Source organism: Rhodnius prolixus, unplaced genomic scaffold (assembly GCF_049639745.1).
Source record: "Rhodnius prolixus isolate KJV_2025 unplaced genomic scaffold, Rpr scaffold_2, whole genome shotgun sequence".
In the NCBI taxonomy this organism is placed as follows: domain Eukaryota; kingdom Metazoa; phylum Arthropoda; class Insecta; order Hemiptera; family Reduviidae; genus Rhodnius; species Rhodnius prolixus.
Genome location: NW_027411592.1, coordinates 29,599,998 through 29,617,187, shown reverse-complemented (window position 1 = coordinate 29,617,187; position 17,190 = coordinate 29,599,998). Strand labels below are relative to the sequence as shown.

General features: G+C 34.5%; 1 long non-coding RNA gene across 1 annotated transcript; it reads left to right on the top strand.

Annotated features, from left to right (window-relative positions):
• The first annotated feature begins 8,719 nt into the window (after positions 1-8,719).
• LOC141449450 (uncharacterized) lies at positions 8,720-15,729 on the top strand. Its single transcript, XR_012455521.1, has 2 exons — positions 8,720-8,876; positions 13,028-15,729. It is a non-coding gene; the product is annotated as an uncharacterized lncRNA (long non-coding RNA).
• The last annotated feature ends 1,461 nt before the right edge of the window (positions 15,730-17,190 follow it).

Genomic DNA, 17,190 nt, shown 5'->3' with positions numbered 1-17,190 from the left:
TGCTTATTTGATAAATTTACATAATTTTCATAGAAAGTATCAAGGCACATAAAAAGCCTCTTTCTAGAACTGATTTTATGTCCGAATTGCAGCAAAAACTTGCAGCGAATTGGGTAATTTCCGATCCGTGTCAGCAGCGCACAGTAATTGAAAAAATAGTGAATGCAATTTTAAAAAAATGAAAATGTCCCTGATGAGAAGGCAGCCAATCAGGGTTCTAGAAAATACTAAACTTACTGCGATCCTAAGTTGAAGTTAATTCCTTCTGCGTGAAATGTTAAAGCCGATTTGTGGACAAAATTTTGTTTTTTCGTTCTTAATTCCTATTCTTTCTCATCCTTTAATGCAAATTTTATTATTAAAATTGAAATAAATATAAAAAAAGAAAAAAATAAATTATGGAGTCAATGTGACTCCACATTGGCAATAACTGACTAAGTTCGAGCATTGGCAATGCAGTGTAAATTATAAAAGTAATGAGATATTATTATAAATACTAAACTAGCAAAAAATTATGTAAATAGGGAAGGGATTAGCTAATCCACTAGATTACCACGCGGAGATCCCAGGTTCGAATCCAACTTATAGCCCAATGAGTAAAGTGGTACTTTGACCAAATCTCTTTAAATCCGCAATTTTATCGACAAATTAATCCACCTTAACAATAAACATGAAACAGGACCATAGATCACACAAAAATAACCCTTTAGACGTAATCTACCCATATCCATTCTCGAGATCGAATTCATACCTTTGATCGAACTTCCCAAGAAAACATTTTACGATAAATGTGACAGTTTTATGTTTTTATTCATAAATTTTAAATAAAATCATAGAAGCCATTTTAGGTAAAACCTCAAAATAGTAATAAAAAAATAATTGCAGTAAAATGGCATTCCAGTCAGAACTGATTGTCTTCAAAATTTGGAAATTTTGATCAATAATTGATACTAATAAGTATACGGGTGAAAAGATAGTGCTACAGCTGTTAAGGGTGGTCTAGAACAATTCCTATCCCAGAAACTTTTGGGAAAATATTTTAAATAAAAGTTTTAGATCAACATATAAAGTAGCAATAAGAATATTTCTAAAAAGTGAAAAATATGTTCGGTGAAGTGGTAATTACGAGTATATTAGACTAATTACGAAAAAAATCTGATGGCACCTAACCGAAATATCTTCTTTTTTTTCTTTTCTTTTTTAATTTGTTTTGAAAGTTACACCAGCGCTAGATGCACTTTTAGTAACAATGGCCATAATATTGTCCCTCACTAACTGAGAGGAGAAGTTATCCAGCACTCTCTAAGTCATCTTCAGGTTTAACTACTCTCTTCAGAAGAAAGAAAATCGCAAGGCCACTGGCAAAGCGAAATATCAAATTTTAATTTCTGCTGCGGATCGTTTCTAAGTTGCGGAGGATACCTAGGTATTTAGCCACATACGAGTATATGATGTGGAGTTTAACAAATCATTGTAAAACCTTTTAGCAAATTTACAAAATTAGATATCGTCAACTGAGTACTAAAGATACAGTAATTTTTTCCATAAACTGTAATTCTCTAGGCTAGGAAGAATCACAGCTGTTCTTGACTGCAATGGAAATATAAACAGATTAGCCGCCATAGCGCTTTTCTCGTGTTATTTACTATTACTTTGGCCACTGTGTATACTGGCAGGTAACATAAAATATTCCGATATAATAAATAATACTTTCATTTTGGATATAATGAGTATTACAAAAGCAAGTAAGAAAAGCATTGTAAACATTGCGTGATAGCAGACAATCTCAAGTAATCTAACTAAAAGGGTGTTATCTTTAAATATAAGAGCTGCTCTAACAATATGGCCTCCGACACGGAACTAACTTCTGAATATATATCTACAAACAAATACATTAATACTGTTCTTATTTTATGAATTTAGTTAGTATGGAATATATAAACAGAGTTTTTAGTTAGTTTATTTATTTTTTTTTTCTCTTGAATAATTAGAATGAATTTCCTGCTAACCAATTATTTCCATGGTGGGGCAGAACCCTCTCTGTTCTAGGGGTGCACAACCTTATGAAGTTATAAGGCCCTTATGTGTACAGAAGGGTTTACGAAGTGCACCACCCCGTCCTCCAATGTCACTCATGACCCTCTTTCTCATATCTTATTACGATACAAAATGATTAATGATGAATAATTTAAATAACAACTTTTAAATTATTAGACTTATTCCTTTTTTTGTTCAAACCTGAGGCAAAAAGTAGGTACATGTTAATTATATCCGTTTTTATAGGCCAAAATATTTCAATTTCTCTTTCAAATGAAAAGACTTTCCTTTGAGTCTTCAAGACTGTATTGATTGTTCTTGACAATACATTATTTTTCGTTATCTGCAGTAGACGTTTCGGATATCTATTCATCTTCAATCTAAAATTCAAATGCATAAGCGAATAGAATCAATTACTTTATCATTTTTCCTATTTCTTATACTACATTTTTCACAATGACTCCTTTTCATTACTTTTGCATCAATTGGACTTCTTACTTATTTACCACTTAATGTAATTAAGTTCTCAAATTCTTGAGAGTCCCCTCCTCTCTCGGCCCCCAAAAACCTATCAGGGATGTAGTTTTTTTGGGGGGAAAATAAATAATACAATAAATCACATTTTGTTTACAACTATTGAAAGGCAGTAATTATTTTAAGAAATAAATTTAGTCTTAAAATGATCAGATGTAGGTCAGAAATGTCTCATAAGGAAACAAAAAAAATTCCTCAAATTGACAAACAATAAATACTATTTAAAGACTAAAAAGATTTTAGAATGAAATGTACATGCTACTTTGGTAATTTCAGATGGGCCTGGTTGAGTTTTTCTTACATTTCGGATACTTTAAAATTTGTTTCAAATGTAATATTGAAATGTAATAGGGAAAATACAGATATTTATTACATCTACCCTTCCTTCAGTGTTTATTGGGAAACTATACCTACTAGAGAATGCAGTTCCGCAAAAACCCACAACTTAAAAGATGAAAAATCTCCTATTATATCAAAATAAAATAAATATATCGTTATTGGTTATGCTGTACATTTTTGACGATAGTTTTGTGATGTATCTTAGACAGCAATAGTCTGGCAAAGTGGATTTGTATTTGTTCTGTCTTTGGCATGAAATTTAAATAGTCTCAGTTTTTACGTAGTGTCAGCAATAGTGTCCATTGCAGCGAGGCAAGTTTATGGGAAAAGCGAAGGAATTTGGAGTTGGTAGAGGTTGGATTTCGAGATGTAACTATAGGCAGCACAGGCATAGGTTAGGACGGATCACTGATTTAATCAGGATGGGTAAAAATTCTGGAAGAGATATTACTTCTTTTCAGAGTTTTCTAGTGAATCTCCAAATTTGCACGTTATTTTGTTCAGCAGAAAATATAGGAAAACGGTAAAAGTGGTTTGATTAAGAGCTTTATAAAATTTCACTTTAATAAGGGTTCTGTAATTGATAAGAAGGGCTAATCGAAGCCCTTCAGTTAATTTACCTGTTTAGAAGTTGTTAACTGCTATTTCACTTATACATAAAATAGCATTCATTGAAGTTCCCTTCTCGGTGAGTTGACAATTTGGGGTGGCTAACTTGATCATTAACATATAACAACAATGGCTACAGTCACAGTTCTCTGGTCCCCCACAGTCAATAACCAGGAAGGTGAATTAGAATTTCACGCACTCAAATAAAATCAGAAGGGCGAACAAACGAATCACGCAGAATTTTAGTCTGTCAATTAAAAAGTGTTCAATCGACCGTACCAACCGTCCACACGATTTTTTGTTTTTTAAATAAAAAAAACCTGCCTCTTTGGGCGTTCAGCCACTCTGGCAGATCGCTCCTCGCCAATAAATAAACTCCCACATTTAGTGACTGGGATTGCCTCTCTCTCTCTCTCGATCACATTTACTCAGATGCCGCTCTCTCTTCAAGCTATGGATGTCGATCGACGCAAATTGAACCGACTTTCTGACAAATTTATAGCCACGTCGGATTGAGATGGTTGAAATGGTTATTGAAATGTGCTTTGTGAGTGACCGGTTCCAATCGTGATGTATTTCATTGCGGTCATATGTGACCAACACAACTGATAGTGTCTCTTTAGAACAATCCGCTTCTAATTCTTTTCTATTTGACTGATTTATGATTTTATATATTTCTCGTTTTGGTTAACTTTCCAAACCTTTTACTTAGTTTGTAATATTTTAATATAATAAATCGTAATTTTTTCGATATGTGTCAACGCTATCAAAGAAGCAGATCTTTTGCTAGAAAGTGATAGTTAATTTAACGCTCTTATTAGATTTTGAAATATGCTTCATCGGAATGTATGGATAAGGTTTCGAGCTAGCTGCCCAATCCTTAGTTCTCTCTGACCCAGATGTTCTTTGTCAAAGTATTTATCTAAAACAACTTTAAGGAGAGAAAACTGCCCGATACCTGAAAAGCACTGTGTAGGTCTTAGACTGCAGTAAACAATTTCAGCAGCGTACCCTTCAGCAGCGTACTGTTCATCAGCTACAATAATTCCATTGACGATAAGGATGACTCCCGTTAGAGAAAGAACGCAGACTTATTATTTTTCGTCTACTCATCATCTCGACAATCAAAAATGGATACCAGAGGTACCTCTTACCAATGGAACTACACGCAGGAAACAAGCAGACATTCCATTCAGTCTCGCAGTGATTTGTAAAGACCTGGAGAGTTTCTTTAATGTAACAGTTGCGAAAATGTTCTTCAAAGACAAGAAATCTGGTTTTGGCGTTAAGAGTAACCATTCTATTCAAAGCGAGTTCATTAGGCTGATACACCAAAGCAGTAGGTCTAGCCAACATCTGGACTAACAGGCTGATTCGGGTCCTGGTGAAATTAAGGGAATCGTTCTAGTAAGGCTCAAAGCCTTTCTGGCCAGATGAAGCGAGAATAGATATAACGGGTTGAGGAACCAATGAAAAAGGTTTGTAACCAATGAAGCTCTTTACCACACTGCCTAAACACTATTCCGTTCACTGGAATCTCAAAGTTCCTCGAAGACCAGAAACTGAGACAATATTAATATCGAAGCTCCCAAAGAATTGAGAGTTAGATAAAACTAAGAGACCGCAGAATCTTAATGGCTGCTATTTACCTGTGAAGAACGAAATGTCAGGGTCAGTAACTGAAAATCTTCGTACAATTATGTAGCTGCTATTTAAATGATCAATAATCTTAAAAGTACTTCCATCGCAGGAGTTCATTGCAAGATATTTCCTTATGTTCCATATCCGGAACGCCTTGAGGAAGTCAGCCAAAAGGTTTCTTTGAGCAGATGTACTCGATGGAAGGTCCTCGAAAAAATCCGATTTTTGATGAACTTAGTTCATTAGGTGCTTCTTCTGGAGCTAAAATTTGAATGGATGCTCTAAATAAAGAAGTTTATGAGTCCTCTTGGTCGACTGAGGATTCCTCTAGCTATCTTATTCTGTCAGAATCGGAAATCAGGAGGTAATCGCCCTAGTATCAAAAATCAAGCTACTTGCAAGAAAGGGAAAGGTGACTTGCCTCATGAAATACGGGTGACGGAGAAAAAAAGTATTGTCAAAAGAAGAGAAACGCAACCTTTCATCTAGCCGTCGGGGGGTTAATAATAAGAATGTGCATGCCTGGTCTAAGATGCTTCACTGGGAAGCCAAGGGTACTTTCTCTGACATAACAAGAATAATTGTTGGATAGCTGGTATCTAGGTTAACTGGTATCTGATGACTGGTATCTCTACTGTATCGACATTCTCTAGCGCAAAAAGCTTGACTTGGACCTCTTGAGGAATGCCTAGTTCCGAAGCATTGCCACTGCTAGAAGCCGGAGGTGCTGCAGCCGGTAGTCTACAAGAGGGTCTGCTATTACAGTGAGTTACCTCCCCTCACCAAAAAAGTTTATATAACAATTATAAATTGACGGATGCAATATAAGCATCTGCCTCCATCATAATTTATATCATATACATTATTTAAATAAGAATTGGTTACACCGTTCAATGGCTGGATGTGAGCGCATTAATATGATGGCTCATTAATTAATGATGCAATTATTATATAATTTGTATAAATAAAAACGTCACAACTTAAAATTTCTGCATTTTATTACAACTACAAACCACTTTGTGGCTTGTCCTTGTTTAATTGAATTCAGTATCAACATCCGGAGTTACACATTTAACAAAGATGATAGCATCCGCTATACAATAAAACACAATTGAAGAAGTCTTCACACCATCTCGGAAATCACGCATCCTACAATTAATTCTAACTCAACCTTGTTATACTAAACACACATATTATTAATATTCAAACATTAACGCATCCTCGCTTCAAATAATATTCTGTTTGGAAACAGGAAAGCTGCTTTGTAGCATATTTAATATATAGCACCAACGTTTCGACCTTATTAACAAAAATACATCCTCAGGAACTTTACAGACTTTTTAATAATTCAAACGCAATAATTACCAGTTGGCTTAAAGTAATAACTCGATTTGTTCTCACTGCTTCATTATGAGCGGATCATTAATTTTTATTGTGTAAAATAAACCCAGTGTTTTTACAAAGATTTTTTAATTACATTATTAACTGTTCTAGTTTTATTTACATTTTCATCTTTTACAAGGCAATATATTCTCTTCCTTACGCATTACTTTTGGGTTCCTTAACAACACCTGCATTCCTGCAACTACTTACTGCCCTCAACAGCAGTCCAATTCCTTGCACTACTCTACTATTGGATACATCCCTTTCTTACAGTAGTAACATTTTATAACTAAATATATTTCTTTACTTAAAAAAATTAGCAAAATCCTAGAAGCCGAGAAGTGAAACTATCTTAATTGGCGGATAAGAAATTAACCATTAAGTACATTTCAAAATAGTTGATTGTCTTGGTTGTGCATTCTTTCATTACGGAGATAAGGGCTAAATAAGTTTTCGAATGAATTGAGTCCAGTCATTTTAGAATTTTTTTTATAACTATTCCAAAAGTTGTACATTGAGAGCATCGTTCAAGAAGTTTGGCATTGAGAGCTTAATTAACAGATTGCTTATCAGTATATGTAAGCAATAATCTTCATAGCAGTATGAGATATGCGAGATTTGTATGAATTTATCCAAATTGTTGGAGATAAGATACGTTATTGAGTGTCATTTTAAAAGAAGTTGTTATAAAATGGGATATTGTAAATCATACAGAGAGAACACTTGGATAGTTAAATTGTTGGAGCATTTAAACTTAGCAATATCAGAGTAAAATCCATTCATTCAAATTGGCCACGAAATGTACCTAATCATTACGTACGTATAGAAATTGAGGTTCTAAAAAAGATGGTTAGATGGTGGAATAAAATTCAACTAATGGATGGTAACCGCCTCCCAAAGGTATGTTTGAATATTTTAAAATCCCTCAGTAATGACAGAATATCTGTGATTAAATTTAATTGGTACAATCAGTTAAAAGAAAAATTGGATTCTATTGATGCAGTTAGCTTGCTAAATACTAGCGGAATGGCACAATTTAGGGATGAATTCAGTAGTAGCATTCTGAAATTTCGGAACAATAAATTTTCTTTAAACATTAACGCAGTTCTGCATTCAAATTATAATCCAGACTTCAGAAAGATAAGTAGTCTAACGCTGGGTGAGCAATATTTTGTCTTTGAGGGTGCCAATTATAAAACATAAATTAATTAGTCAATGAGATATGAATAGAGGTATTTAGATGCACCATTTCGCTACGAAGACATTATATTCTCCACTAACATTTATGTGCTTAAGTCTATAGCAGAGCTAGCAATGAAATATGAATGTATTTAAAAGCTATAGCCGAATTAGAATGAATGGAAGAAAATGCTTAGAGAAGGATTACGTGATTTTAATTTTGGTTAAGCTATAAGGATGGCAGGAGCACAGAGTGCTGATCCATCCATTACCTGTAGTTTATGTAAATAGTTGTATATTGTATAGGGATGAATGTGTGAAGCGAATGTATTTATAAGTAAGAATGGAGAGTGAGTGATATTCTAGTGATAAGCACCTAGACGATGCTGGCTGTATGGCGAAAGCCAATGCCAAAAAAAAAAGAAAAAAAAAAGAGGTTATGTCAGCCTCGTTCTTTTCAAAGTACTTTAATTATAAATGTTCTATACATTTAAAAGCGCTTATTCTTAATGTTCCTTCAGTTATATCTTACTCTGTCCTTACATCCCTAAGATTTGATCATAACTCTGGTTTCAGAAACAGTTTTCAAGCAGATATCTCCAATTGCCCTATATGCAGTATTCCCGAAAGAGAGGATTTACAACTCTTTTTATTAAAATGTTTAAGGCTGCAATCTTTTAGAGATAAATACTTGAATAAATACATATCTAATATTTCAGATGTAGATGTTCAAGTTCAAGCTCTATTAGACGTAGCCGATATTGATAAATTAAATAATTTATTTTATTTTATAACAAGTGCCTTCAAAATGAGGAATTTGGTTTTGAGTTTAAAAAAATACTTTTATAAATTTTGTTTGGTTTCTAATTTTTTATGTTTCTAAATTTTGGATTTTATTCGATTAGAATGTATATTTTTAGTTTTCAATTTAAGTTGTTTTATTTATGTTTAATAAGGTATTATATGATTTTATTTTATTTAACCAAATTCCATTTGTGTAGGGTAGTACCCTGACAACGAATAAATTATTCTATTCTATTACATTAATTAAAATTAAAGTAATTTATTTATTTATTTTTTTAAATTTAGTTTGACATTTTGCTAAGCATTGTGGGCTGTTAAGAGAGAGCAACAATATTTCAATTTATAAAAAGGTAAATGGAAAAACAAGAATTTTATTTTAGAAACTATTTTAGTTACATCCGTAATAGTTTATTGTTAACCGCAATATCTGTTTGTTCTAATTTATGTTTACCTTATGTTGATTTCAATTTTCTGAACTTCTTTTTCGAACTCCGAACTTAGAGGACCTCGAAATTGTATTTCCAATGAAACTCATGAAAATAATAAATTACAATGGCAATACTTCCTCTTTACAGTAAAAAAAGTGAAATAATAAATATTTATGACTAATATTATTATTTAAAAAAACAACAAGAAGGAAAATATTGCAAGATTATAAATGCGCAATTGTAATTACAGAAAGGAAATGATGAACGCGAATACATTAAATTAGATTACATACATAAAAGATATACATCAAATAGTTTCTTTCACTCTAGGCGTATAAATGAAATATCAAAGCCAGTGTGACGTAAATAGAACTAAGATTATACTTTAATTAACTTGCTATCAAACTACATCCGGTTAAATAAGATAAACTCTTCTTCATGTGCTATCACTCCTGCTAACTTTGCACCATTTAAAGCTATCATCTCAATAAGTCAATCTTTCTCAATTGACTTTTCTTTTTTTTTACTCTATAGTTCGTTTCAAAGTGTCATTATTGCGATTTTAGTAAATTTACATTGATTTTACTTCTCTGACTCTAGTAATGGCTGCGATATTCAACCTTGCTGAATCATCGGCTCTTCTTGTTCACATTAAATAACCCTCCGCCCCCACATTAACGTTTTGTTATTGGATAAATGTTCTATACATTTAAAAGCGCTTATTCTTAATGTTCCTTCAGTTATATCTTACTCTGTCCTTACATCCCTAAGATTTGATCATAACTCTTTTTATCATTACAATGTGCAACCATTAAAATACATTGAAATATAACCTTATAAGAAGATAATCTCAACATAAACATGAGGAAGTACAAGTTTAAATAGAGCCTTGGAGTCGTTTTAAAGAAAATTTTAAAAAGCAATCCAGTAAAGCGAACTTGTTTTAATTCAGTCATTTTTCGTTTAACCGACTTTGTGTAATACCTTATGGTGGTATTATCAATTGTGTTGACTAAGCAGAATACCAAATTTAAACACTTATTGAGTTATTGTGTCACAAATGGTACTCAGATTCACTCACTCACTCACAAACTTAGCTAAATTTGAAATTACAGATTTAAGTGCATGAAATACAGGGTGACCAGAGTTATATGCTCCACCCACTTTTTTTTTAAACGGCGGGAAATTTGGAAAAAATAAAAAACACGTATTTAATCATTTTTAGTCTAGATTATTTTTAGTGATTGACCCATTTTTTTAAACCCTAATATCTCGAGATACAGCATCCAACTTTTTTTTTCAAATGGGACGTTAAATTTTTTTTTGTGCATATTTTTATAGTATTTGAGCTCCTAAAAAAAAACAAAAAAATTAAAATTAAAATCGGTTAGGTTTTTCAAAAGTTATGGTAATTTAAAATATGAAAAATAAATTTGTTTAACGTCAAAATTACCTTATTTTTTTAAAAGAATCTGTTTAAACTGGGCACAACCAACGGATAGGCAAGCCAAAACTCTGGACTCCCACGCTTTGCTTGTAGCAGCACTTATGGTGGCGAAGTCAAGATCTAGGCAGGCTAGAGTTATTCAACGTTCCAGATCTACGACTGAAGTCACGGGATTAAGGTTACTGTACACTTTTTTTTTTAGATTTGCCCCAATAAATATTGAATGAATTGTTGTGGCAGTTATTGCCTCATACTTCTTCAGGTTGAACGAAATTAATATTTCCATAAAAATGCGGGTTGTCCTGACTATGAAGTCCTTGAATGTGGATAACTCTAGCTGCCAGTGAATTTTTTTCTTTCCGTACGAACAACGGTTCTCTTGAGGCAGTTTGTAATACATTTCAAGCTTCTAGATTCCATCCGAATAATACAAGCACAGTTCAGTTACATTCTGGGTAAAAGATGAATGTAATTGTCAATATCACTGCGGTTTCTGTCGGTTATTTAGAGAATTGAGCTATCTAAGAGTTTGGTAGGCCTGTCTTAATTTCAGTGTAATTTGTGAATTCCAGGTCAGCCGTCTATAGAGTAGCAAGCCAAAATATTTTAAGGTAGCATCTGTCCTGTTCCAAAATGTGTCACTATTGAATAATTTTTAGTCTAATGATTGGATGCAGACTGTAAACAAAAAATATTTCTCCTGATTCTGCGGAACATTCGGGTCTAGTAATGCCTATTTTTCAGGCGGGCTTTACGTCCAACTGTCCAACTGCCGAGTAGGTGTCGTGGACAGAGACGACTAGCAAACATACTTTACTGTAAAATTCCTTTTATTAATCATTAAATAAAATCTAAGGCCTAAAACCGGGAATCGAACCCAGAACCACCATACATCTTAGCTTTACAGGTCTCACCTCTAACCGCTCGGCTACTGTGGCGCCTTCGTGTCTATCTTCATTTGTAAAACAAGTCGATTATTTTATTTAATAGATTTTCATAATATGAACAGAATCAGAAAGGTGGGACCCCTGTGTAAGTTGCAATAACAGAACAGTTGCGTGCGGAACGGTAATAGAGGAAAATTGTAAATAGTACTGGACAAAGTGATGGACAGTATTATCTGTAACGAGAGCACACTGTCCAGAGGCCTGCAGTGCACTGAAAAAAGCTCCGGGCGCCAATAACCTCAGATATTGACGCGCCTTAAATCATTTAAAAAAAAGTACTGGACTGAAAACTGAACCCCCAGGTAGCCCAGCCTTGATAAATCTGTTCGTCTAACAGATATTTATATTAATTTATATTACGTATTTAGCTTGAACGTTCTTCGTGTAGAAATAGAATTAGAATATCTGGGATATAAAGGGTACTTTGGATCAAGCACGAACAATGGTACAACTGCCTGTATTTCACTATTGATTTTGTTACTCGCTATAGTTTTTGAGGTGTAAAAAATGATTTCCTAAATCCTAATTGTTGGGAAGACATAAATTTATGATGAGTGAGATCGCTCAAACCTGCTGAGTAGGTTTGTGTATAGCTAGAAGGCTTGTGAAATTTAACTTGAATATTCTGTTACAATTGTTGCATTTTTTCGAAAGAGATAGTTAATGCGATCAATTTGGTACGCTGAGCACCATTGTATCTTACTGAAGGTTAAAATAATTTCAAAATCATTTGTATTTTAGCTAGCTAAGTTTAAGCTTTCAACAAGAGAGATGGTAGAGGCAAAGTTGATTTAATTAGTAATCTTTTAAATGTATTATAGTTGAAAGTTGCAGGCTGTTGGTAAATCCAAAAGGGGCATGTTAAGGTGATGCAGGACCGTCGGTGACCTGGCATGTGACACAGCCCTTGGAAAACAGAGTCCGAGAGAGCTCTTTGTCTGCCAACCTGTAACATATAGCGGTGGTGCTGAGTGATTGATAAGTGTCACCTGGGTCTAGGTAAAAAAAAAAGTACCAGATTGAAATAACAGCAAGCCGTGCTGGACCGCTTGGCAGTGTGAGCCGCCGTGGAAGGGCAAAGAGGCGTGGCCGCTCTCTTTCACTCTTACTCTCTCTTTTCTCTTTGTATATACATGTATAGTTGTGTATGTGTGTGTAGGTGTAGGTTACGCAATGCTGTGTCTGTGCTTTAGGTACACCTGGCTCCGCCCACCTGTAATTACAGGCGCCACTAGCCCTACATGTTCTCACTCCCCTTCTTCGGCGTCTTCAATCCTTTCCTATTTAACCACTTCCAACAAACCGTATCTCCAACGTTCACTGGACTTACCATTTTTACTGCAACTAAAATCCACGACCCGAGTAGCAAGGATACACAGGTAGGTATCTCTTCTAAAGAGTTACCACTATCTACTTTACTTAACTAGCTTCCATGTTCCTTTCTAATCTCTCACAGACTACACACATACAAAGAAAATAGTTCCTGATCTCCCTAATAACGGTTTTAACTTCACTAAACCACGTGTTCGTATAATCTCCAGATTATACAACTGCATCACAGATCTGTAACCTTAAATTGATTATTGCATTGTTATAGAATAATGTGAAAACAAAAATTAAAGTAATGTTTTTTTATAAATTGTGTCAATTAATAATTAATTTGACTTATTGTTCTTCAGTGGAAGGGCTATTCAAAGTAACGCTGGGCCCAAATAGAAAACTAGAACAACCGATCTAGGGTAAAAATCAAGATGCAGGCTAAACCATCCAAGATCTCCAGCTTATCCGAACAAATCGAGCCTTAAAGGTGAACATGGCTCCTCCACCATCGACCAAGGCCAGCCAGAGATCATGTACCTCAAGCTCTGAATCATACCGGATAACATGGATGAGTGTTTCTTCATCTCACAAGCGCTTCAAATGGATTGTGACTAAGAATCTATTTTGTAGAGAGGTACATCCTTAAACTACAACGCTCCAAGCAAGGATCAAACAGGTGCCTCAGAGGCAGTTTAGACCATCAACAGCCGAAAGAGCTTATCCTTAAGGATTGAATACTGCAAGTTCCAAAACATACCCTGAAACCCGACATACTTGTGCCAGCGACGCAAAGATAGCTGATTCAATTCAATAAAATTCATTAAATTCAATAAGAATCAACTGGCCTGAGCAAAATAATTGATAATTTAATAAATAGTAATGATATTAAATCTGAAGCAGTTTACAGAAATAAACTACTTTGATGATTAATTGATTAGATACTGTTCATTAAGATAGAGGGTGAATCGAAGATATAATAATTAAAAGAACTAATTCAAACACCAGGCAATCACTCGCACAAAGATAAAAGAATTTAGAACTGAAGTAATTCAGTTTAAAAAATTGAACGACCCGAAATTCAAATCTGCCCAATTATTTAAAATATTCACTTTTTAAAATAAGATCAAAATTTATCTTTTAACCGAATAAATAACTGTTTCTGCACCGAAAGAGGAGAAACAATTTTAATCTTCACAATAACAAGATCAACTCTGATTTGAAACAGAAACGAGAGTGTCCGCTCAAATCTGGTTGTGCCCAAGCGTAATAAGATCTGAACACGCTTTCTATCCATCTTAGACATTAATTCAAGCATGGCCTAACCACTTATACTATTGATCTTGAAAATTCTATTTTTTTTACAGGTCATATTTCCGTTCTCTCTTGCGTTCTTGTAATATTGGTTTCATTAGTGGGTAATATTTATTTATTTTATTTCAACTGTTTACTGTGATATCAGTGGTGGTGACTCTCATTGAAACCGTCGGAAAGGTTATAAACGGTTTTGGCTTAATTTAATTCGCTACTAAAAACTTATTTTGTCTGTAGTTATTTATGAGGCTAACGACCCTTCAAGATGCTGTCGTGTCATCTATACGTCTCTTTTTCTGTACACAAAACGGAAAGTGGGCACATTGCTAATTAAATCGCTTTTCTACGATTAAATTGGTACTTTAATCTCAATGACCCAGTTTTGATTGGAAAACTTTTCGAATGTTGGGAAGTTTCTACATCTAAACTACTTGCTGTGATGCTTTAACTTTTTCCGTTTTGTTCAAAATTGTATTTATTTCAAATAAGGTTATAAATAAAACGTTGTAGTAAATCTACAATTTCCATTCAATAGAACTTTTTATTAAAACGTTTTATAAGTACAAATCTCTTCGTCCGTGACGTCTTCGACGAATTGAAGAGCTTAAGAAGAATGGGATGGTGCTAAGTTTAAATGTCTGGGAGTTCTGGTCCCTGAAAATAATGAAATCTTACACGAAACCAAAGCTAGCCTGTAGGCAACAACAAATGCAGTTGAGCATTGTACGAGCAGGCAGGTTCTAATTTCTACTAGCTGTCTTTTTTTGTACAACAACCTCTCTGAAGAGCTTGGTTCTCTTTAGATAAATCTTTAAACGTCTTTAGAGCACTAAGTAAGTTATATCCTGTCCAGGATGCTACAGAGTTTTCATCTAGCACGAGTGAGTACTACAATAGATCTAATTAAAATGTCGCCGTGCTGGATAACCAAAACAAAATCACATTACCCAAGTATTAGAGCTGTTGTCATGTAGGGAAGCGAAAGCAGAGACTGACGATGGAAATTAAAAGAACCAATAGCAAAAGTATTTTTGACGAAAGTATCCTACGAAAAACGTTAGTCTGGAAACTGACAGAAAGACAACTAAGATGATGATCGTGATGAATACAGGGTGATGAGAGCATTGCGAGGCATCTATCTGGCTAGCGATGAAGAGGCCCAAATCTTCAAAGTACTGTAAGGTGAATTAGCATACCACATCGAGACTTATATTGCTTTAATCTATTGAAACATTTCTCTTTGCTCGCTTGAACAATTGTATAACAAATAGAAAGGTGTGCATAATTAACTACGAGCAAATGTAATCCATAGTGAATTTTCTTTGATTTAAAAGGATAATTACTATTGCATTCCTACAGTATGCAATTAAACAGTAATAAAAGAGGAAGATAGAGTGAAGAGGAACGTGTAAATAAAGGAATTTGGCGAGTATCTGAGTAATGTACACATTGTTGCAAATGGGAGACATCATGTACGCTTGCAGCAGGTACCGCTGGGTAATCAGCGAACAATAGAACTACTGCCAGCGACAATGTAGTTCTGGCAGAATGGTGTCTCCAGATAGTGAACCAGTACGTTGCAACTCTCCCGTCTACGAGCACCACTTAGTCCAGCATTGCAATCCATGTTCTTCATACTAATATGAAAATCTATCTACCTTCATTACACTCGTTTCTCTTTCTGCTTAAAACAATGCAAACGAGCGAAAACCAAAAAAAAAAAAAAGAAACTATTTTCAGTTTCAGAGAATTTTACATTGGTTTGTGTTAAAAATAAATTTCGAAATTGGATACGGTCGTAGAATTTGATTATTTCCACTTACAGTAGTGATGGTGGACATGATTAGAAGTGGAGAACAAAATAACGTTATGCTGAAAGTACAAAGTGATGTGGTGGCAAGCTGGCGAAGTAATTATGTTTTCCCTTTCATACATGTTTTTATAGGATGTTTTATAGTCTTAAAATTCGTCATTTCTGCATTTGTCTTTTGTAAAGCATGTTCGTTCGATCGTATGCCGATCATTTTCAATTTCTGTAACAAATTATATATATTATAGGTTTAAACAATTAATTAAACAGTAGAAGAAACCTTTAAATATATTTGTACAAAATAATATATATAAATAACACTTGAAAAAGAGTATTTTCACATATAATTAATATACCTAATGAAATAAAAAGTAATTGATACAAAGCTAACATGGTCTTAACCTGTTAAGTGAGTTTGACGTGTAAACTCGTCGTGAAAAATATAAAGGTGCCGTTAACTATAAAAACACGAAATTTTTATAAAATACGAGGGTCGTTTGAAAAGACCGTGCAAAGTCAGAGAGATAGCACTACTGGCGCGTATCGAGGTTATGTTTAGTTAGTAGCATCTCTTGGAAGAACACTCACCAAGTTTCAGCCAGATCGGTCTATTTCTTTGTGTTTGGCATTCGTTTGAATCGAGGAAGTCGAGTGATTTTCAAAAAATGGACGTAAAAGAATTTCGTGTGTTGATTAAACACTACTTTATGAAAGGCAAAACGCCTCAGGAGACTAAAGAGAAGCTTGATAAACATTATGGTGACTCTGCACCTTCGATTAGAACAGTTTATAAGTGGTTTCAAAATTTTCGGAGTGGCTGTATGGGCACAAGTGACGCTGAACGTTCTGGACGCCCTGTTGAGGTTACTACTCCAGAAATCATTGATAAAATCCATGATATGGTGATGGATGACAGGATAGTGAAGGTGCGTGAGATTGCTAGTGCTGTGGGCATCTCGAATGAACGGGTACATAATATTTTGCATCAACATTTGGACATGACAAAGCTATCCGCAAGATGGGTGCCGCGATTGCTCACGCTTGACCAAAAACGAAATCGTGTGGAGTGTTGCAATGACGGTTTGCAGCTGTTCCAGAAGAATCCGCAGGACTTTAAGCGTCGTTTCGTCACTGTGGATGAAACATGGATACATCACTACACTCCTGAGACCAAAGAACAATCTAAACAATGGGTTACCAAGGGGGAATCTGCGCCAAAAAAGGCGAAGACCGTTCCTTCGGCCGGAAAGATTATGGCGACTGTCTTTTGGGATTCGCAAGGAATAATCCTCATCGACTATCTGGAAAAGGGTAAAACTATTACAGGTGCATATTATTCATCGTTATTGGACCGTTTGAAAACCGAGCTGCAAGAAAAACGCCCACGATTGGCCCACAAAA